This window comes from Ambystoma mexicanum, chromosome 10 (assembly GCF_040938575.1).
Source record: "Ambystoma mexicanum isolate Mex_15411 chromosome 10, UKY_AmexF1_1, whole genome shotgun sequence".
NCBI lineage: Eukaryota > Metazoa > Chordata > Amphibia > Caudata > Ambystomatidae > Ambystoma > Ambystoma mexicanum.
Window position 1 is genome coordinate 717,271,806 of NC_090932.1, and position 22,631 is coordinate 717,294,436.

Sequence of the window (22,631 nt, forward strand, 5' to 3'; positions counted from 1 at the left end):
TCCGGTGTAGTTGGTGACTGTCCCGTTGGGTAGATCGTTTTTATCTTAAGCCTGTACCGGTCCCTGGGCTGACACAGTCATTGGGGGTGCACAGATTTGTGGCATTCCAGCTTCTGGGTTTGGATCAAACTGGGCTTGCTGCCATGGCACAGATCTTGGGGTATTTAGCAAAGTTGGGGGATTCATTTGTGACCTGCATTGAAAGATTTTGGCCAGCTTCTACAGTCCTGTGCACTGTGTCCCATTCTCCAACATGCCCAACACTGCACTCCATACCCTCCATAGCCTCCTACTATCGGACCATTAAACCGGGGCCCTATCCCTCCAAACCCACCAAATGACCAATCACCCTGTGAAACGCACACCTACCCTGTGGAAACCCTCTCATTGGTCTCAGTCCAGGTACATACCCATCCATCCATCCATCCATGTCCCATTCCAGTTTCCATTTGTCCCTGCTGTCCTGATTGTCTCTGCTGTCCCTCTGTGGATCTTGTTATCATTGCTCCTAAACAGATCTTTACCAGCTATTTCTGATCCAGCTTGGCATCTGCCTTGTGTGATTGCTCCATGCTTTCCTTCTCCTTCTCCTGCCGCCTTTTACAAAAATCCACAATGTGTGCTTGAATCTCCTGCCAAATTTTAGTCTCTATTCCTACCACTTTATCTAGATCACGCTGGACTTAATTGGAGTGTTCCTTTTTTAACATGTAATAGAAGGTAGCCACATTTGTGTCCCATGCTTAGCCTGTTTCTGCCCTCCACATTTCTTGAATTAATTGAATATGGGTGGTAGGATCCTCATCTAGGTTCATTGTTTTCACAAAGATAGAGTTTATATCAAGCATACACGGGTACATCATTCTCAATGCCCCCCAAACATGTGCCCTGGCGGAGCTTCCCTGGAGCTCGCGGCCTAGCAGAAGCTGATGGTTCAGCCTTGCGCTGCGTGTTACTATGACATCAAGGAGACCCAGAGGGGGCGGCGGCGTCTGATATTGCTGGAGCGACACTGCGCTACACTGTGCAGGACCATACACTCCGCAGAGCAAGCAGTGAAGAGTTTCATCTCACTGGTTGGAAGAATACAGAACAGTGACCTGGGATAATACTTCTGAGGGAAATAAATAACTGCTGTTCTTGCGGATGACAATCTTCAAACAAAATAGCGGGGATTTGGATGAAATCTGAAACCCTTTACATGGATTAAGCAACAGCCTACTGAGCAGATTTCATTGTTGAAGGAATCTTGCATGCACTGTTATGGCTCCTAACCGTTCAGCGCCATTGTGATTGTCAATGAGACTTCATTCTGTCACAATTTCAGCACAAGGTCCAGATTCTTTCCCTGTTACACCTGGAACAGATTTTTGAGCTGCTGAGTGGATCCCAGAAACCTCCGCTCAAGAACGGGACAGGATCAGCTAATTGACAGTGTTGAAGGGGGTAATGGAATAATTGTGGATTCGTTTCTATGGCTTGGAACATTTAAGGAGGTCTTCAAGCTGATGGGGTCTACCGACTGGACGCCCTGAAAAAGGTGCCATATACTTTTGAAGTATACAAGAAGCACCGAAACGTGTACACACTAAACAGCATATTGAAGAAGATTCAGATCAGAATAGACCACCATTCTTCTCGCACTTAGTGTGTCTGACAAATGTTTTGTGAATACGTTGGCTAAAATTTGAGATATCTTTTAAGTCCAAAGACTTGGACCTCTTTTCAGCAAATAATTACTCTGAGCATTTGAAATGAGAGACATGTCAATAAAATTCCTCTCAAATGACTAATTGTAAAGAAAACTGTTCCTCAAAACACTTACAACTTCCCGGATATGCTTTAATTGTTAAGTGCAATTGTATGTCACAAAGAATATGTGTTTTTTTAAGAACCACTAAAGCTAAATGTATGCTTCTCTCTATGTTGTACACCAAATCCTTGGCATTGAATATGTAAAGTGTAACATGGTTATATTTGATTTTTGTTTTGAAACCTGTATTTATGTGTCACTATGAATGTGTCAGTATTTTACCACACACTTGTTCCATATAAATTATTATTTTTTCAATACACTTGGTTATATATGGTCATTTGTCTTCAGGTTTGGTACGTACAGGGCCTGAATCAATAGGGGCGTAGTACTAACTGCAGATACAGACATGGACCGAGACCAACACAGAGGAATGTTGCAAGTTTCTCAGTAGTCCCCTTGTCCAAGACTTAGTGTATATTCAAACAGGGACAAGGTAGGAACCAGTTGATGCCCCCACCAATGTAAGGAGGGCAATTGATAATCTGTACAATGGGAAAGGGGACAACTTTTTCTGTGTTGGCCTATAATTATTAAAGGCCACTCCATCATCGGTTTCATTTTCAATTGAACCCCCGATATCCCGCTTTTTTCCAGAGCTCATATGCCCGTTCACCCATCGAGGCCATGAAAAGGCTATTCATGTCCCCAATCGCTAACATGTTACCGGCGGTTTGTTTTTCCAAAGCATAAATCCACTTCTCTGCCCCTTCAGTGAGCGAAGGAAGCATCTTCATTAGATTATTCCGGTCCATTTTTGACTAAGGGACATAGTACGCCATCCCCTGATCCTTCTGGAGTAGTGGGAATTGAGATACCCCTACCTTTACTGGGGCTTTTCCCATCTGTCCTCAGCCTCTCCCTACAGCCATGTGAGCCCAACGGCGCATCCAAAGGCTGCATGGTGTGTTTTCCCTGATTACTGGTGGAGCGGGAGGCACAACTACTATTTCTTATCCTCCCTGCTCATCATCTTTTTCCCATTCATCCTCTTCCTCCTCTGTCCCTACTACCACACCCCCTAATCTTGCTAGGGCGGGCGGAAGCGTATTCGACACTGGCGTAGCATGCCGCTTCTCTTTCTACTTGTTCTGATTCTGCACCTGTGACGGCACTTCCTTCCTCCAAATCCACATTTACTCCCTTTATAACTGATTTATCTAACCTAACGAGGATCTGACCATGCCTCCAACTGCCTTCCTTGACCTCCTTCACTTGCCTCTTTCTTCCTGTTCTCTACTCTTGCTCTGTTGTAACCGCATTACTTCATTCACTGCTAACTTTACTGCTTCTTCCTGTTTTTGTTGTTCCTGCCTCTTTACTACCATCCGCAATCTATCTTCTATTCTAGTGACAGGGGGCACCTCCTCCCTTCTAAACTCTTAATCTCTCCTAGCTCTTATAGTTATCTCCTGCTCTTGTTCCTTCAGCTCCAATTCCGGCATGACATAAAAATGTTGAATAATCTTTTACCATTCCACCTTCCATTTGAGATCCATCAATAACTTTTACTAAAGAAGGTGTTATCCTCCTGTAACCGTCCTGATCCCGAAGATTGGAGCTGATGGAGTTGTCACCACTGTTTGTCTTGTAACCACCGGAGTGCTACCGGAGACTATGGAGATTCAAATTCAGGGTTAGTATATCCTTTCTGCGGATGACAAAGGATAGCATCCATATGGGGGTGGTGCAGAAGAAACACCTACACCCCCCTTTCTTGTCCCCTGCTCAACAGTCAGAATTTTATGGGACTTTCTGTTCTTCTCATACAACCTCCATAACTCCAGGATATTCAATCTATTCTCCAATTTCCAACTTTTATACATAGTTAATGGGAAAGTATGCACATTCTCCAACATACCCTTATCATAAGAACCTTTGTTAGGCCAGGAATTCTGCCTTTTCATTTCCCTCAACCATTCTCGTTGATATTTTAAAATCTTCACCTTATATCCGGCAGAAACTGACATCAATGATTCAATGGAGTCTCCACCCTCAAAACCAATGTAACTCAAACTAATTTTCAAAAATCATGATATAAACCCCAAGAACCAAACCCACCGCACAAACAATAACTAAACACAAATGTCCCCTTTTCCTTTTCTTAAAAAAAAAAGAATTTCCCGCATTCACTCTCCTTACTCGCCTTCACCGCAACCATCTTGATAATCAGACACTCCTCAGGCATACACTAAAGACAGCATATTAATTAAAACACACGCCGGCCAAAAATCATCTTTATTTCTCTGAGATTTCTCCTTTACTCAAGCATAAAAAGGAGCACAATGTTTTCCACTGCAAAACTGCAATCTCTCTCTTCTTTACAAGTACAACACTCTCGACTACAGTGCTGTCTTTTTCTGACTACAGAAAGATACCTTTCACTATTTTAACTAACCAAGAAAAAGCGAGGTGCAGACTCTGTCCACACAATCAATACAAAGTAAGGGGTTCCCAATCGTACACTCCAGAAAGGTATCTACAGGTAATAATGATAATAATAATTTAGCATTTACATAGCGCTATAAACACTCAGGCATCTGAGCACTGCTTATTATTACTCATGGTATGTGGTGCTCATTTATCGACCTCGGAAGGATGAAAGGCTGAGTTTGGCCCTGCCGGGATTTGAACCTGTGTCGGCAGGCTCTCCAAAGATGTCAGAGCGAGCGCTCTACTCAGTGTGTTATCGGACCAGCATAGGTGGTTTTACCATAAAATGCCACCTCGCCCTAAGGCAAGGACTCCTGCCAAACAGACAAGCAACCTGAAGGGTATCAAGACTATCCTTACAATGGACATGGAGTTGCAGGAGACCACACCTCTAAAATAACAAACTAGGTAAAAGCTGACGACAGAGAACAATGCATTCACTCCTCCAAAAACACTCACTCTTCCAATCTACTTGACCTCATCTAAACTTATACACACCTATCTTGCCCTATCTAAGAATAAAAAAATAATCTCTTATTTCTCCTCCGCTGTTACACTCTTGCTTTAGCTGGCAATGATGCAATCTCATGAAAGTGAACCCCGAAGTGCTCCAATGTGGTGCACCTTTAATCTGGCCTGCAGAGCCGTGCCACGGTACTACACTTCTGGTGTGGGGGGGGGGCAGACAAGCCTCTAACCAATTTGGTACTTATAGCCCTCCCCCTTGTCGAGCACAAAGACTGGTCCCTGGAGAGAAGCTCGACAGACTAGGGCCCACCGAGGGACGCCAAATGTAGGAGTGGGCCTTTTGGTCACTGTAACCAAAAGCAGGCCCACTCTTAAAGTGTACACACACGCTTTGTTCGTAAAGCACTTTTATTGTACAAATGGCCAGGAGGGGTTAGAGGACATCAAAGAGTCAAACTAACCTGTCTCCCTGAACCACACAAAGAACGCACATTTTATACAATTTGCAACAGTTAAAACACTCCCAATGGTTTTGTTACAGAATCAACTCCCCACACATGATTGGTTAAACCTATATAATGTAAACATATTGCCTTCAGTTTCCACACTTCTTATCGGATACATTAATCTAAGCACCATCTTCTTTAACTTATAATTATATTTATTTATTTATTTTGACATTTGTAAAGTGTGCCGAAAATGAAGGCATCAGGGTGCAAGAATACTTAAGCTTGGAGTTTCCAGTGGTTACATGCATAGGTATTTGCATAGGAATGGAGAGTGTATATGGTTACAGGCATAATTGGTAATAGCGTAAGTAGTAAACATAAGCAAAGTTTACAGCAAGTTTCAGCGTGCTTGGTATTTAGCATGGGGTTTTGTTGAGACAGGTTGCCTGGTACAGAAGGAACAATAATACTACAATTTCAGCTCCTCTGGATCTCCTGGGAGAAGAGCCAGGTTTTAGGCCTTTGTGGAAGGTCCAGAAGGATGGCTCTGATCTTAGAGCTAGGGGCAAGGCCTTCAATTGTTTGGCTGCAATTACAGGGAAGATACTACCTCCAGCTTTCTGACTTCTGTATCTAGGAATGGCAAGAAGCTGCGTGTAGGCAGACCACATAGGTCTGTTGGAGTGGGCCTTGCTAATTTGTCTCGATGGATAAGCCAAGTGCTACTCGATAAACATTTCTGGGTGAGGGATAGTGTTTTGAACATGATACATTCTGAGACAGGAAGCCAGTGGATATTTTGTCTATTGAGGAGATATAGGGCCTCATTACGACTTTGGAGGTAGCCATGCTCCCTCCAAAATCGTGTCCGGGTCCCCTGAATGGGGAAATACCGGGTTATTCCGAGTATGGAGGGCCCGGTATTTCCTCCTTCAGGGAACCCGGGCCCGGTCCTTCCCCATTCCCATCCGAGCCGTCATAAGGCTTAATGGGAATGGGAAGGGAGCTAACAATGGGCCTATTACGAACTGGCCCGTTGTTAGCTCCCTGGTCCCCTCGCGGGACCCGCTCTGGATGTCTGTTTTTTCTAGACGTCCATAGCGGTCCCGCGAGGGGACCAGGGAGCTAACAACGGGCCCGTTCGTAATGGGCCCGTTGTTAGCTCCCTCCCCATTCCCATTGAGCCCTATGACGGGGCAAGGGAGCCTTGTAATAGTGCGCAGTGGGTTTAATGGCGCCGGCACCATTACCGGCGCCGTCAAACTCATTCCGCACATGTTATAATGAGGCGCATGGTCTTTTTTAGGGATGTTGAGTTTTGCTCTCATGGCATTGTTTTTGATGATTTGTAGTTTGTTTATAATGAATGATTTGGAGCCTGCAAAGAGAGAGTTACAGTAGTCAATCCTGGGGATTGTGAGTGCTCTGGCAAGTGTGATGCAGTTTTCGATGTTTAGGAAGGGTCTGCAGGCATTGATTAGCTTGGTGATGTATGCTGCAGCCGAGGCGATTTTATTTACATGTCTCGTTAGGAAAGTGATGAGCCAAGGTATACTCCTTGGGTTTCTACCTCTTTTGCCACAGTTATGAAGTTTCCATTGATCGTGAAGGAGTTGTAGGAGTCAGAGAGTGTACGTCGATAAGTACCAATTCTGTTTTCTCATCATTAAGGCACAGCTCGTGTTAAGCCGTCTAGGCCTGAATGGTTTGGTAAGTTTGCTCAGTACAACAGAATCCATGTCGTAGTTGCCAATAATGGGTATGAGGATTTGGGTGTCATCCATGCATTTGGTGAAGGTGACACCCAGTGTGTCTAAGAGGTCAAAAAGTGGCATGATGAAGATATAGTAAAATGTTGGTGATGCACAAGAGCCTTTTCAGCACTCCACAGGTGACTGGGGCTGGGGGTGGCTGCAGTGGATGAGGAGAACCCTCTGTGCTGTTGGATAAGAATGATTCTATCCATGTTATGGCTTTAGTCAAGAAGTGTGCAGCTGAGGTGAGGTGTTGGCAGAGTATTTTATGATTTACCAAGTCAAAGGCTGGTGAGAGGTTGAGTAAGAGGAGGCTGGCCATATTGCACTTATCTTATCACTCAGAAGGGCAGTTTTCGTTCCATGGCCGGGGCGGAAACCAGATTGGCGTTAGCCAAGGAGATTGTATTTTCCAAGTATTTTTGTATTTGCAGATAGGCCACCCTGTCGAGTATTCTGATGAGGAATGGTACTGTTGCGATAGGGTGGTGGTTCGTGGGAACTCTGACAGCTAGATTAGGCTTTCTGAGGAGAGGGAGTAACCAGGCTTCTTTTAAGATCTCTGGTGCATTGCACATTGAGAAAGAGTTGTTAATCAATGCCGAGATGAAGGGGGCAAGCTCTGCAGCGCAGTCTTTTATAAGAGCTTCAGGGCATCTCCTTGACATCTGGAGGGTTTCAAGCCTTTGATAATTTTGGTGGTTTCAGTAGTCGTGACTGGTGTGAATTCAATCTGGGAGTGGTAATGAGGGGTGCGGGTCACTGGTCTCGTGACTGGTTGGCTGACGCAAGTTTTAATTTTCCTTGCTGCGATTTTGGTTTGGAGTACTGAGATTTTGCAGAGATTGGAATTTTGGATATTCCTACACCAGGGGAGGCCTTTAATACAGTTATCTGGAGAGGGAACTGGTGTTTCGAGTTCAAGTAGTAGTAAAAAGTTCTCTGGTGCCTGAGCTTGCATTTGCAATCCTCTCATTGTATGTGTCACCTTTCAATTGAAGAATGACTTGTTTGTAATTCTTGCAAAGGGCATTGAACTGCTGTTTATTCTCCTCTGAATGTATTTCTTTCCAGGAATTCTCAGCTGTTCTTTTGGAGGAGCATAGGGCTTTGAGACTAGGGGTGTACCAAGAGTTTAGATGGGCTATTGGTTTGAGTTTAGAGTTACCCAAGGGTGCTACTTTGTTAATGTCTTCTGAGAGCATTTGATTGTATAGCGTGACCATCGATGTGGGGTCAGCAGTGGTAGGTGCATAGGCTGTTAGAGGTTGTAGCAAAGGGAGTAGGTTGTCTAGAGTGATATTGCATGAGTTATTTGAAAAGTAGGCTGAGACTGGCACAATCGGGATATCTGTTTTTACTATATTGCGAATGGTGAAGGAGATGACATTATGGTCAGAGCATGGGCATGGATTGCTAGCTAGTATATTGGTGTTGCACTTGAAATCTGCTAGCTACTCTAGTTTTCAGCTTTTATCATGAGTGGGGCTTGAAATTTGGTGGGAGAAGCCTTGGGCTTCAATAGAATTGGCGAGGGCTAGTGCCTGAAGATCAGAGGGGTCATTGAGACCTAAATTGAAGTCTCCCAAAAGGACAATTTTTCCAAGAGGGCTTGGTGTTGGTGGAAAGGAGTTGTGCAATGTCTTCCTTGAAGGAAGGCAAGGGGCCAGGAGCTCTGTAAATAAAGTGGATGGTGAGGGTAGTAGTAGCTGATAAGGAGATTTTAACTGAAAGCAATTCGACTGACAGGATGGTGTGATTCGGGACTTCTCTGATAGGTAGGTGGTTTTTGGTGATGATAGATTCTACACCCCCTTTGGATACCAACCTGTCTTTCTTGAAGATATAATATCCCTCAGGGATGGCCAGGGAGAGGACTGGGCCAGCAGCTGGCTGTAGCCAAGTTTAGGTGATTGATAGGATGTCTAGGTTATTGGAGGTGATGAGGTCAGATATATCGAAGGAGTGAGCCATGAGGGATCTAGCATTAATAAGGGCTCGATTGAGGTGGGTGATGGAATGTGTTTTAGTATAAATCAAAGAAGATTTATGTATTTATTTTTTAGCATTTATAGAGCTCACAACAGCTCTTAGGCATTTTGCCGCTGTTACAGAAAGACTTGCTGGTTACAATGAATGTGTTGCGCATAGTGGTTACAGGGCAGCAGCTTAGCTTAGTGGTTACAAAGACATAATAAGCATAGTGGTTACAATGAATAGAGTAGAAGTTAGTTACATGCTTTGCTTACATTGGATACAGTAGATGTTAATTACATGCTCATCTTAGTGATTACTTGGGCAGAAGTGGGGCATTTTTCCAGTATTTGCTTGGAGAGCCTGAAGAGTTAGTTGAACAGAGTGGTTTTGAGGGTTTTGCGAAAGATGAGGAGGGTTGGTTCTGCTCTTAGTTCGCTACAGAGTGCGTTCCATAATTTAAGATACTTTTTTGGGAGTATGTTCTAGGTAAGTAAGGATCGGGGTATGGGAGAGGAATGGACTTTGGCATTAGTTGTGGCTGTTACTTCTATGGTAGTGTGGGAAGTTGCTGGTGAGGTGTGGGGAGGTGAGACAGTGTCATCATTGCAAGTGGGAATATTGAACAATGGCTTGTATAGTAGGGTGACAGCATTGGTAGCACTGAGCTGTGAGGAGTGTATGGCAGAGTTCCAATTGACATTATTAAGCTTGGATATAGTTTGAGCATCAAGCTCAGATATAGTTTGAGCATCATCGGAGGAAGATTTCAGAATTTTGTGATTGCTCCTTGTTATCCTTGGTGGTCCTGTACGAATGTCTAGACTGGGGGTTGAGCCTTATATAATCATGAAGTGTTTGTCCCATGTGATAGGGATGGGGTATTGTTGGGTTGTTGAGGTGCATGCCTTGGATCTAGATTTAAGGCACACATTCTGCTGGTGAGTGGCTAAGCAAGCATCTGGTCTCTTGTCCCTGTTAGTGAGGGAGTGTGGCTTCTTTAGGCTTGTGGCCATCTTATTTGCAATTATCCGCTGGTTTGCAGAGGTGTAGGGTGGCCATGCCTTAGGCAGGAAGGATGATGGTGGGATATCGTATGAATCAGGCAGCGTATAAGCCATTTTTAGGGACAGTGAGCAAATGTGTTTGATAGTGTCATGTGGTATGTGGTTGATGGGGTGGTTTTCCGGCACTTGGACTTCCATGGCTTTGCACAGCTGGGAGAGAGTTAGGCTAGGCATTGTGAATAAACCTTGGTCATGTAGGGTCTGATCTGACTGTTAGATGTCAGGTGCATGTTTCATATTTACACTCACCCCTTTCTGGGGCCTTTCCATATCTGGTTATAGGCTCATCTCCTAGCTACACACTTTACACAACTTACAAACAATTTCAATGATCACAGGTTACATCTGTTTAGAAACCTTTACCCCTACTTGTGATGCACACAGCTATTCTATGAAAATACCATTGATGTGAAGAGGAGGTGAGTAAACACATTTCCTTTTGACCTAGTTTTGCTGGTTTTATCGCCCAAACATGTTGGTGTCGACATTTAATTCTAAACTATGCGATTTACCATTCCAGCCAACACTGTCTCAACCCACACCTTGACAACTCTATTGAAAACACATTGTCGGGGGGTAAATTATCCCGGGGCCGGCTGGGCCGTCCGCGGACCTCCGGGCAGGGAGGCCCCAACTCCTCCCGTATATCCCAAAGAGATAGAGTATGAGACACACGCAAGAAGCAAGGTGATTCTGCTGTTTATTAAAGAAAACGGCAGGGATGGCCAATGATCGTACGCGTCCGTCCTGACACTCACTCAGCAGCGTGGGGCTCGCAGGCCCTTTTTACCTTAGCATGACGCGCTACTTGCGTCACCTTAGCAAAATTAGCAAAAAACCTATCGCCACTCTGGATTGGCTCCCCGAGTGGTAGGGTTAGTATAGCATACATATAGAGGACGTGGTTATTGGTTAAGGGTCAGTCAGGTGGTATACTTGGGTTGTTCCTTCAGTTTGATACATAAAAATTGTTACATGAAGACCCCTGAGGATTGGTCAATGTTAATGGCGTCAGTGATAAGGGTCCCATGTTCTGATTGGTTCACCCGCGAGCCCCCCAGTCTGGGACCATCGCTGTTCCCAGCTCGCGGTGCACCTGTCATTTGTAACAATGTTTCACTATGGGTATGTGCAGACAATGTGAGGATTTATTCATAAGCAGGAAGGCCGACTACTCCCACCGCCGCAGATGTCCACTGAGTCGCTTAATTGTATCTGCCTGTGTCTTGAGACGGGGGGATCCAGACGCCTTCTTCCTCCTGGGCTTGGCACCCTATCAAGTTCGGCTTGGTCACGTGAGGTGGGGACCGTGGTTGAGGCAGAATTCTGCACAATTAATATTGCATTTCTCACTGTGTGCCTGGCTTATCTTGCAGGTGCGACCTTGGCGTCGGCTTGCGGAATGAGAGTTTGCAACGTTGTGCCCTTGACCGTCTGCTTTCACTGGGCTCATTCTGCAGGGTCAGCAACCGAACCCTTGCTCATTTAATGTTCATGGAAGCTTTTGCTTGCGGCCTACTTGGGCCTGGTGCATGGGTGGAACCATTTGATGCAGAGCGCTTTAGGTTACGGTATCATATTGCTCTATCCCCAGTATCGTGTCTCCGTTATATTCCTCATTATGGTACATGGTTTTAGAAGAAGCGTGAGCAAGCCTTTTTAGATAAGTTCATTATGCGTCTTGCGTTTCTGCATTTAAAAAGCCTATGTTAAAAATAATAAAGATGCACGTCCGTGGTTGTGTCCGTCGCCTACGTCATAGCACTGAGTATGTTCTTCGTGTGGATTGGTGTGGGAGTGTCCGGTGTGTATGTTGCACGAGTGTGCTGACCGTTAGCTAGGTCGTCATGGCATCTCTAACGATGTGTTGATTTGGTGCTGGATGGTTTAGTCGTGTTCATCCATGCCGCAGGTGTCGGCATGTGCAGGGCAGGCAGGTGGGCATGCGAGTGGGCACATCCGTATGTTCTTGTACCAGGGTATTTGGTCGTCTGGGAGATGGGCAAACTCCTCTCGTGGCGGGTGTCTGGGCCGTGATCCTCTAGGCCATGGTTGAGAGGGGATTGGTGGGAGCCTTTTGTTCACTTTTCCCACTTCAGTCCCCCCTCTGGTCGACTTGTCGACCACAAACATATCCTTTTCCTTATCTCCTCTCACTCTCCATATTTTAGTTACTCCTCCCAAATGTCCATAGTGGTTGACATGGTCCTCAAACGACCAGTACATATATACACAGGTTCCGCCAGGTGTGCAGTATACCCATTTCCCTATGTAGCTCCTTGGGTTTTCGAGCTTCACAGATGGTGGGTCCAGGTGGTTAGTGATGATCTGGTTGCGCAACCTCGCTCTCTCTTTTATTATTGTGCCTGCGTGTTGGCCGTCATCTGCTGGCATCAAGGGGTGCATACCTACCATTTTGATCATCTCGTCTGTGGTGCGTGCCTTCCAGGCCTTCCAAAATCTTATTATGATAAGTGCAGCTCCAGCCAAAATAATGCATCCAACTATGATCTTCAGTCCATCTGACAGCCAAGATGGCATCCATGACCATAGTGTCGAAAACCAGCTCTCATCCTTTTTTACACCTTTACTTTCATCCATCATTTTGGAGTGCATCTGGGCCAATTGTGATACTGCTTCTGTCAGTGTACCATTGTCAGCATCGTTAGCAGGAATGAATGTGCAGCATGATTGTCCTATCTTCGCGCAAACTCCTCCTTCCATTGCTGTGAGGAGGTCCAGTACATATCTGTTCTGTAGTGCTACCATCCTCACTGCTCGCAATTCCTCTTTTATTGCGTTGAATCCATTTACTGTAGAGTTAATTGTCATCATTAGTTCCCACCTAGTTATCTGGAGCCATTTTGCGTTTGCGTAGGCCTGTAGTCCAGGATGTATTATTGAGGAGAAGAACATAGCTGCTCTGCAGAATAGTCTGTGTTCTGGCGGGATTGAAGTGAGTGCTGTTTCCGACCTTCCCCACAGGTAATTTCCTGTCAGAGGTTCTCCTTGTCTTTTCCTTCTGTTCAGGACGGTGTTGTTGCCGTTGTTTCGGTTCTCTGGCCCTTTCTGAAGCTGTGCAGATCTCTTCTTCCTTTTGTTTCCTTCATCCATTTTGGGGAAGTTCGCCACATTCACATGTTTCTGGGGCACCACTAGTGATGGTACATTAACGTGTACTATTGTGCATACACCATTCCACAGAGGGGGCAGTGTGTGGTATTTCTTGTCTCCACAGGCCCAGTAATGGTCCATTACTACTGCTGTTCCTGCTCCCCCCTCAGGTAGCTCTGTCACGCTTGCACAGTTGGTGTTGTATCCTACGTCCACTTCTCCTTTGTGTTGGTAGCATACCTTAGGTGCAGTCATCGGCAGTATTGTTATTGGGTCTTCATCCTTCTCTATCCACGTTAGCATGGGTACGTACTTGACCCAAGTCATCCAACATCTGTTGTTGTGCTCTGCAATAGTTGTAGTATCTTCTCTCGTTATCATGTTGCTGCCAACCACTCCTGTGTCCCATTTGTCACCCAGGTACACCTTCCCCGTTATTATTATCAGTGGTCTTTCCCAACATCCTTGTTTACCAGGAGCTTCAGTGGCGTACCAATCACATGGTAGGTACTGTAGTGTAACTTTCTTCGTTTCTCCTTTTTCAGGGCCACTTGTTATGTATCTGAATGCTTCGGCATGTAAACTGGCCTTGTGGTAGCTCAAATAACTCTTAAGGAAGTTATTTTCGTACGGGTATGTGTCTCGTGATTTCCATACCAGGTGCACCGTGCTCCCTTGAAATCTCCCTTTTGTTTGGAACAGTGCCAGGTATATTATACACCGTGCTGTTTTTTCATCTATTTCCGTGGCAACAAAAGTTCGGGAAGCACTCATGGCGTATGGGATCAATGAGCAGACGTAGCAGCTGTCTTCTGTTGTTTGTTTGCCTATTTTGGTCATGTGTTGGTACCACATGTTGTTAGAGACGTGTGCTGAATTTTGTATGTAGTTGTCAATATCTTTATTCTCTGAGTATGTGCTGCGTTTAACTCTATTTCCCTTGTGTGGAATTTTGCTATTACCACCTGACGTAACACCTGTTGCAGCTGGGGGTGGGGGTATATTAGGTTTGGGTACAGCAAAAATATTGATAGCATAACTGTTCTGCCATACAGAGGCAGCCACAAACCCGGTGATCATCAAAATCCCTATCATCTTTATTAGAGAGGCTAGTTTCACCAGCATTTTGCTCTTACCTTGCTGCAGTCCGGCAGCTAATTCTTGCGACGTTAAAGTTGCCCGCCTGAAAATTCTCAATATGCTTGTTATTAGTGTTAGTTGTTGTTTTCAAGCTCTCCCTATCAAGTAGTCGTTCAGTGCCCAGGCGAAGAGCTGTTCCCACGCCAATCTAAGCGATCTATCTCTTAGGACAGGCAAGTATGGTTGGATGTGGGGCATTGATTGTTCTATGGCCAAGAGAAGTGCTGTGTAGTAGACACGTACCCTCCTCCTTTTCAGGTGCTTTGGCCTTTTTATGTAATAGACAAATTGGTGCGATAATTCTTCAGGGTAGTTATTGTCTGAGGGTATCATCTACTCCTCCTGGGCAGTGAACTTTGTTAGTTATCTGTTTTCTTAACAGTGCAATAATACGCCGTACCTGCATGTGCGAGAGAAAAAAAGAGAACATTCAAGTGTTTACATGTGTATGTGCAAAACAATGTCCTTCAGTTGGGTTATTATTGCAGTGGGTAGGGGGTCAATGGGCAGAGGGTTTGGGGTTCAACTGGTAGTGGTTCCTTTACTCTTTGAACGTGTGACCATGGGGTGGGCGGTATGGTAATTACCCCTCTTTATTTCGGTAGTTGTCTCTGGGGAATCAGGGGGGTGGCAGGGTATGGGGACACTTTGGCCGTTAGTTGCGGTAGAAGTCCCTTCCTCCGTTGGCGACGCTGTTGCTGCTCTTCCAATGGCCCTGTCGGTGACGCTAGGGCGGGTCTGGAGTTTGCAGATCTTTACGTCGTGTAGGTGGTTCCAAGCACGTTTATCCTGTAGCTTTACTGCTCTCGTTGATACCTCCTCTACCAGGTGGGGGCCAGTGAAGCGTGGGCTGTTCCACTTTCTGTTGAAATTGCGGAGTTGTACGTGGTCACCTTTGGCAATTTTGCACAGTTTTCCCTTTTCCAATTCTTCATCCGCGTCTCCTTGTTGATCACTCTTAGACCCGCACTGCGTGCGCTCGAGCTGTTGAGACACAAACACTACACTAGTAATCAAAGAAGACACATATTGGTAAATTTCATCACCAAGGACACTTGCAGTACTCTCATGGTCGGTAAATGCTCTTGATGTTGGCGTCAGAGGAAGGCGCATTTGGCGTCCGGTCACCACCTCGTGAGGGGTGAGGTGGTGGTCGGAGCATGGTCTATTCCTTAACTCAAATAGGGCTAGCGGAAGGCAATACAGCCAACTCTTCTTTGTTGTTTGCTGTATTTTTGCAATTGCCTCTTTTAATAGGCCATTCAGGCGTTTGCATATGCCGTTGGCCTGCGGGTGATATGGACATGCAAATTTATACTTGATGTTCAGTAAGGACGTGATATGCTGGAACATTTCATTGGCGAAATGCGGCCCATTGTCTGACCGCAGTATTTCGCACACTCCCCACCTGGGGAAGACCTCCCTCACTAGGAATTTAGCTGCTCGGAATGCATCTGGGTGTGAGCAGGGCCCTGCTTCGATCCACCTCGAGAATGGGCACACAACTACAATCATATACCTATTTCCTTGACATACGTTGATCATATCAACATAGTCAATATGGATGTGTCGGAGGGGTCCCTCCGGCCGGGGTATAGTACCTTTTATCACCTTCAGCGTGTGACCGGCCGTGAACTGCTGACATGTGAGACAATTGCTGACAAAATTTGACACATGGGAATTTAACTCGGGGCAGAACCAATCTTCCCTAATTAGTGCTGCGATGACTTCCTTGCCTGTGTGGGCTGGGTGGTGTAGTTGGCTCAGGGCGATGTTCAATAGTGCCAGTGGCATTACCATCTTTCCAGTGCTACCCTGGCGCCATAGTGCGTCAGTTGGCGACATTGTACATCCTCTTTTTACCCATATTTCTTTTTCTGTCATTAGTGCAGCCGCTTGTAGCTCCATAACCTATGTGGCTGGGAGATGGGTGTACCCTTCTCTTATTAACAGCTCCTTAGCTATTCCCCTCCCTCTCCCTCTCTCTGACTCTGGGGGGTTCCATAGCTCGCCAAAATATGCAGCATACTTCGCGTGTGCGTCTGCTGCTGCATTCCCTTTTGAAATATGATCTTCTCCATTAGTGTGTGCGGTGCATTTGACCAAGGCTAATTCTTGGGGGTCATTTATTACTTCAATTAGTTCAGCTAATAAGAGGGCATGTTGCACTGGGGTGCCATCAGCTCTCCTAAACACTCTTCTCATCCACTTGGACAATCCGGAATGGACAGTAGATGTGACATATGCACTGTCAGAATATATGGTCACTCGCTTGTCAAAGCTTTCCTTCAACGCCAAGATCAGTGCGACCAATTCCGCTGCTTGGGCAGAGTAATGCTGTGGTAATTGTACACATTTCATCGCCACACACACCGGTACCTCTGTCATTTTTACCACTGCTGCCCCAGTTCTCCTAATTCCGTCACTTTGGTCAATTGTTGATGACCCATCAATGAACAAGAGATCACATCCGTCTAGTGCATTCTCTTCAACCCTTCTAGTGCATGAATACATTTCAGTAACCTTTGTACAATCGGGTGCATAGTCTCCTTCCTCAATTGCTTCTGCTATAAACCTTGCAGGGTTGACCGTGCTGCATCTAACAATTGATAGTTCAGCTCTAGATAATATTATCTCATAACCTGACGCCCTCTGCGTTGTTAGTGTGGACTTAGGCTTGTTCAATATTGCAAATAGTGCATGTTCCACAAATAGTGTGGTTGGGCACCCCATGGTGATTGCTGATGCTTTCTCTACCGCAAAGGCAGCTGCGGCGAGACCTTGTTCGCAAGGGAAATGACCTAGCATCACGGGATCCAAGTGGCCGCTGTAAAACGCTACTGGTTTGTAGCCCATGCTTGTTTTTTGAGCCAACACTGCTTTCATTACTGTTGAGTCGCAATGTGAAAATATAGAAAATTGTCGTTCATAATCTGGGGTGGCCAGTACTGGAGCGGTTGATATTGCATCTTTCAGTTCATCAAAAGCCTCTTTCATTTCCATTGTCCACCCCAACTTTTTCTCCCCTTTGTTAGCTTCTTTTAACCCCTCAAGTAGGGGTCCTATGTATGAGCTGTAATCAAATACCCATGCTCTGCAGTAGTTGCACAGGCCAAGGAACTGCTGTAATTCTCTCACTGTTTGTGGCAATGGTGTTTTTAAAATTGCCTGTGCTCTTTGTGGTGCAATCTGTCTTCCATATTGGGATATGAGCTGTCCAATGTAAAGTACTTGTTCCTGACAGTATTGTAGCTTTTCCTTGTCCACATTGTAACCTTTTTCAGCCAATATTGTCAGCATCTTTAATGAGTCCTCTCTGCATCTTTTTTCGTTTGTGCTGCAAATGATTATGTTGTCAACATACTGTAACACTGTGCTTTCTACCTCAATGTTACCCAAATCCATCTGTATTACTCTGTTGAATATTGAGGGTGACTCGCAGTACCCTTGTGGCAATCTGGTGTGTTTCCACTTTGTGTTTCTGTAAGTGAAGCTTGTCAGATCTTGTGAGTCTGGGTGCAGTGGTATTGAGAAAAAGGCATTTTTAAGGTCGATCACTGTAAACCGTGATGCCTCTGCCGGAATGCCGCACAATATTGTGGCCGGGTTTGCTGCTATGGGGTATTCTGCTTCCACTATGTTGTTCAAAGGCCTGAGGTCCTGTATGAAGCGCCAAGATCCACCTTTAGCCTTGTGCACTGGTTATACGGCTGTGTTGCATGGAGATTCTGATGGGACCAATATGCCATTATTTATAAGGGCCGTTATTGTTTCATATATGCCCTCATCTGCCTCTTTTGATAGTCAGTACTGTTTTACTCTGGGGAGTATTGCACCCTTTTTTAATTTTATTCTTACCCCCCCTATGCTTTTTATGCACCCCACGTCATTGGGGCTAGTAGTCCATAATGATGTGGGTACTTTTGCCATGTCTTCCTCAAAAAAGGGAACTGGGGTGGACGTGGGTGCCTCAAGTGCCATTGCAATTTTCTGTGCCACTTGTTTGTATGTCACCCTTAGCCATATTTCCACACTCATCATAAATACCATTTCACCTTCTTCCTTTTCTTCTGAGAAGAGCTCCTCATCTGACACCTGGGTGAGTCTACATCCCTCTGCTAGTGCTATCACTGCCCTCCACGCTCTTCCTTCTCTGTCTTGGGCATGCACTGCAATGTAATCAGCGGTTGCTATAATGCTCTCTATGTCCACTGAAATCACTTTTCCTTCTGGTTCGTTGACTGGCGTTTCTGGTCTAAACAAGTAGGCTGCTGGCCTCCTCCAGATCTTTCCCTCTATCCCTGGCATACATGCAAATGCCATGTCCGTCCCGTACTGGAACAGTTCACCATCTACTGGCTCAGCCCTAATCACTGTCTGTCCACAGTATGCCTGCATGATCTGTCGCGCAGTGAGCATGTTAATTCCTGGAGTGGAGCAAATTATGCCGTCCTCCGTAAAGGAGATCGTCATATTCAACCTGCTCATTATGTCTCTCCCCATTACATTTACTGGTGAGGCCCTAGAATATAAAAGTGGGACTGACATGTCATAATCCCCTATTGATAAGGGAATGTTATCAGTAAAGGGAACCAACCCCCTAGCCCCAGAGAATCCTTGGGTGTTCATGGCTTCACCTGACATCTTAAATTTACCTTCCCTTATGCAAGACCGGGTCGCCCCGGTGTCAACAAGGAATGATAATTTTTTGTCACCTATCGTTACCTCTATGCGTGGTTCCTCCGCACTATTAGGTGTTACCGACAGGATGGGACACACCAAGGTCGTCTGTGGGCTGTCCTATTGAGGGTATAATGATTGACCACTTCCCGTGTAAGGGTTGTGTCCCAGCACTGTCACCCTACCCAGTTGTGTTTGCTGTAGTTGGGTATTGGTTGAGGTTATGTTATGGTCCTGGACTTGTGCAGGTGGCTGTACTTGCTGTGCTAGGGGTTGTTGTGTAATCGCTACCTGTTGTTGAGGCGGTGGGTATGTCCGTGGCTGTTGTTGTGTTACTAGTTGTTGCTGTCCATTTCCCTGTTGCAATGTCTGCTGTTGCTGGATGCCCTGCTGTTCCTGTGGGAGCTCTTGTTGTCCCTGTTCATTCCACAACGGTGTGCCAGGTCTCACTCTACACGTACGTGACATGTGGCCCACCAATCCACAAATCCAACACACCGGTGGTTCCCTGTTCTGCCATGGAAAGCTTCCTGTGTTGTCCTGGTATACTGGGTGCCCGGTGGGGTAGGAATTTCTAAGTCCCCCCACCTGTTGTTGTGTGTTAAATCCGTATCCTCTCCCTCTCATTACTCCTCCCCTTCCCCTGTTGTAATTATAATACCCATCTCCTGGCATTGAGTATCCTCCTCCCATGTTAGTCGTGTATGGTTGGAGTGGCGGCATCTGCGATGATTGTATTTGGGAGTGGTCTTGTGCAGCCACGACTTGTGTGGGGCTTTGAGTTATTGTGGCAGGTGTAGTTATTAGTGCGCCTTCCATCGTGTATTTAGTGAGTTTCTTCTGTACTAGTTTAGCCTCTTCCGTTTTCCTATCCTCTTCCTTTTTTTTCATTTTTTCTTGCCATGTCATGCAATGATGCACTATAGTCAGTTGTATTTCTGGCCATGCTTTTGCTTCCATCCCCACTACTTTCTTCAGTTGTTTCTGGACTGCTTCTGGGAGCCCCTGTACTAGTATATGATAGAATATTGCTGGTGTTTTGTCCCATTGTTCTCTAGTTTCCATATGCCACTTCTCTTGAATTTCCTGGATATAATCAACAGGATCTTCGTTCTCACGCATCTTGCGCGAGGTAATAGCTCCTATGTCCGATGTGTCCGGACACTGTACCCTCAGTGCCTGCCATAATGCATGTCTGCAGTTTGCGAATGGTGCCCCATCGTGAGATGTGTTTGTTATTGTTACCCCGGGGAAGCCCGCTCTCTTCCAGATGTCATCCGCAGCATCACCTAATATTGATATGAGAAGGCCCTTTACATCTCCCACTGCCAACTTCTGTCCTGCGTTGTGTTTTTCCATTTCATATATCCATTTACCCGCACCTCCACTTAATGATGGGAGTCTGCATTTTATATTTTCCTTGTCTGCATGCTTCCAAGGGACGTATTGTGGTCTAACCCCTCCCCTCTCTAGAAGAGGCATTAGGTTGTGTCCTGTTTTACCCCCTGGGTTCCACAAAATCGAGTCCTCACGCCCCTCCTCTTCTTCCGTCTCTTCTACATCGTCAGCTTCGTCCATATTTCTCCTGGTCTTTACTCTTTCTCCTCCACCACTACCCCTTCTTTCATTATTTCCTTTATTTATTGTGGGCGTGTGTACTCGTTCTCCCTGCCTGCGTCCAGGGAGGTCTCTAAGCCTCCCTGCATAGGGTGTCAGCTGGTTTGTGAAGGGCGCGAGTTTAGATGGGCATGTTGCACGTAATGAGCATGAGGTGGTGGAGCATGTATAACGGGATGGTGACGGCGTGGCTTCACGTGTCTGCCCTTCCGCCATTCCATGCTCCTCCTCCTCACTTCTCTGCAGTTCTTCCTTTCTCCTGCAGATCCATGGTGAGTCTTTATTTGTCCGGGTGGTGTATAGTTTATCTAGGCTTTCCCTTTCACTGTTTCTTCCTTCCTTCTCCATTCCTTCCTCTTCCTCACTACAAAAGTCATTCATAAATGGCAACCCCCAAACTGCCTTTTTCCCCCCAATCGTTACTGTTCTTAAGTCTATTAGGTCCGTTCCTCCCTTTTCTTCTTTGCTAATCGCTCCCCTTTGTGCCGATGTTGTTCCTACTTCTGTGCTTCTATATACATTCCTCCTTACTTCACTCTCCCCCCTCCTATCTTCTCTTTCCCCTTCGTTTCTCTCCGCTATTCCTCTACCAATTTCCTCTCTTTTCTTTTTTAATTCTTCCATTACTTCACAACTCATTTTTTCCAATATCTTTTCATCTTCTTTCTTCCTTTCCCATCTCTCCCTCTCCCTTTCTAATATACTCTCTATCATCCTCCCTTCTTCGTATTTCCTTGTCATTTCTGACAGTAATCTCCTCTTCCATATTGCCATTTCTTTTTCTTTCTCCTCTTCCTCTTTTTTCCTGTCGCGCAGTGCTGCTCTTGATACCCTTTCTGCCGCTGCCTTTAACCTTTCGGCTTCTCTCCTTTGCTCTTCAGTTCGTTCTCTCATTTTTCCCAACTCATTCTTACCTTCTTTCCTTTCCCGTGCTCTCTCTCTTTCCCCCCTCTCGAGCTGCTTGATCAGTGCATTCTGTTCATCCCTTAATTCTGCTAATCGTTCCTCCAAGGTCTCTTCCTTTTGTCTTAACAGCTCTTCCCCCTTTCCTTTCCCCTCTTCCCCTTCCATTTCACTCTCCCTGGCATTATCCTCCTCCATTTTCCTCACCACCTCCTTCTCTTCTCCTGTTAATGAACCTCGTAATTTTAATAGTATCTGCGCAGCTACCCACTCATCATTTCCTATGTCCGTAGTCTGCTCTTCTTCAGTCCTCCCCTCCCCTACTAGCATCTTCCCATGGGCTGATCCCGTTGTACTAGTCCGCTCCCCTCCCATGTGGCCACCTGTAACTGTATATGGAGGCGGGCTGTATGCCGGGTTCGAGTACCCCTCAGCCGCCCTTAATTGTTCTCTTGCTATTTCCCCTAGTTCTCTTAAAGGATACAACCCCCCTCCCTCTGTTTTCACTACCTTCGCTAGAGGTATATCGTCGCTCTGTTCCTTTTTTATTTCATTTTCGGTTGAGTTGTCACACTTTTCTCCTCCCTCTTGTCCTTTCCCCGTGTTCTGTGTTCCTTCACTTTCCTTTTCCCCATTCTCTCCCTCCTCCTTAATCTCCTTATCTCCCGTTGTTTCCCCTACAATGAACATTCCGTTCGGTCCTGGTTGGGACCCTTGGAACATCCTCCATAAGTTGAACACCTCCACGTGGTGCGTTAACTTCTTCCCCTTGTATGTATTGTGCAGATGGTTTAATAGTGAGTGTTGGGTATATGGATCGAAGCTACCATTAGGCGGCCATGGTGTCGTCATTTTGTTGTCCGTCCCCTGTGTCCATTCTATGCTGTACTTGATCAATTTCTCCCTATGGGGTGATAGTGTTTTACATATGTGTTGCAGCGGGGTAGTGAGGGTGTTCCCCCACCCCCCGATCCTGTCCCGTATGACATAGTAGTGCTCCACTTGTTACCCTTCCCCTATTTGGTAGCGGTTATCTCACTAGCAGTTTACAATATACAGCCTTGTATCTTTACCTGGCCCCGTAAGTTTGGGGACTTGTGATAGTCCGCTAAGGAAAAATTAGTAAAATATAGTATTTACATTTGTATATTCTTTACTTTCGTTTCTTCCTTTATACAACACCCTTACGGCCCCCTGCGGCCGGGGCGCACGCAGCCCC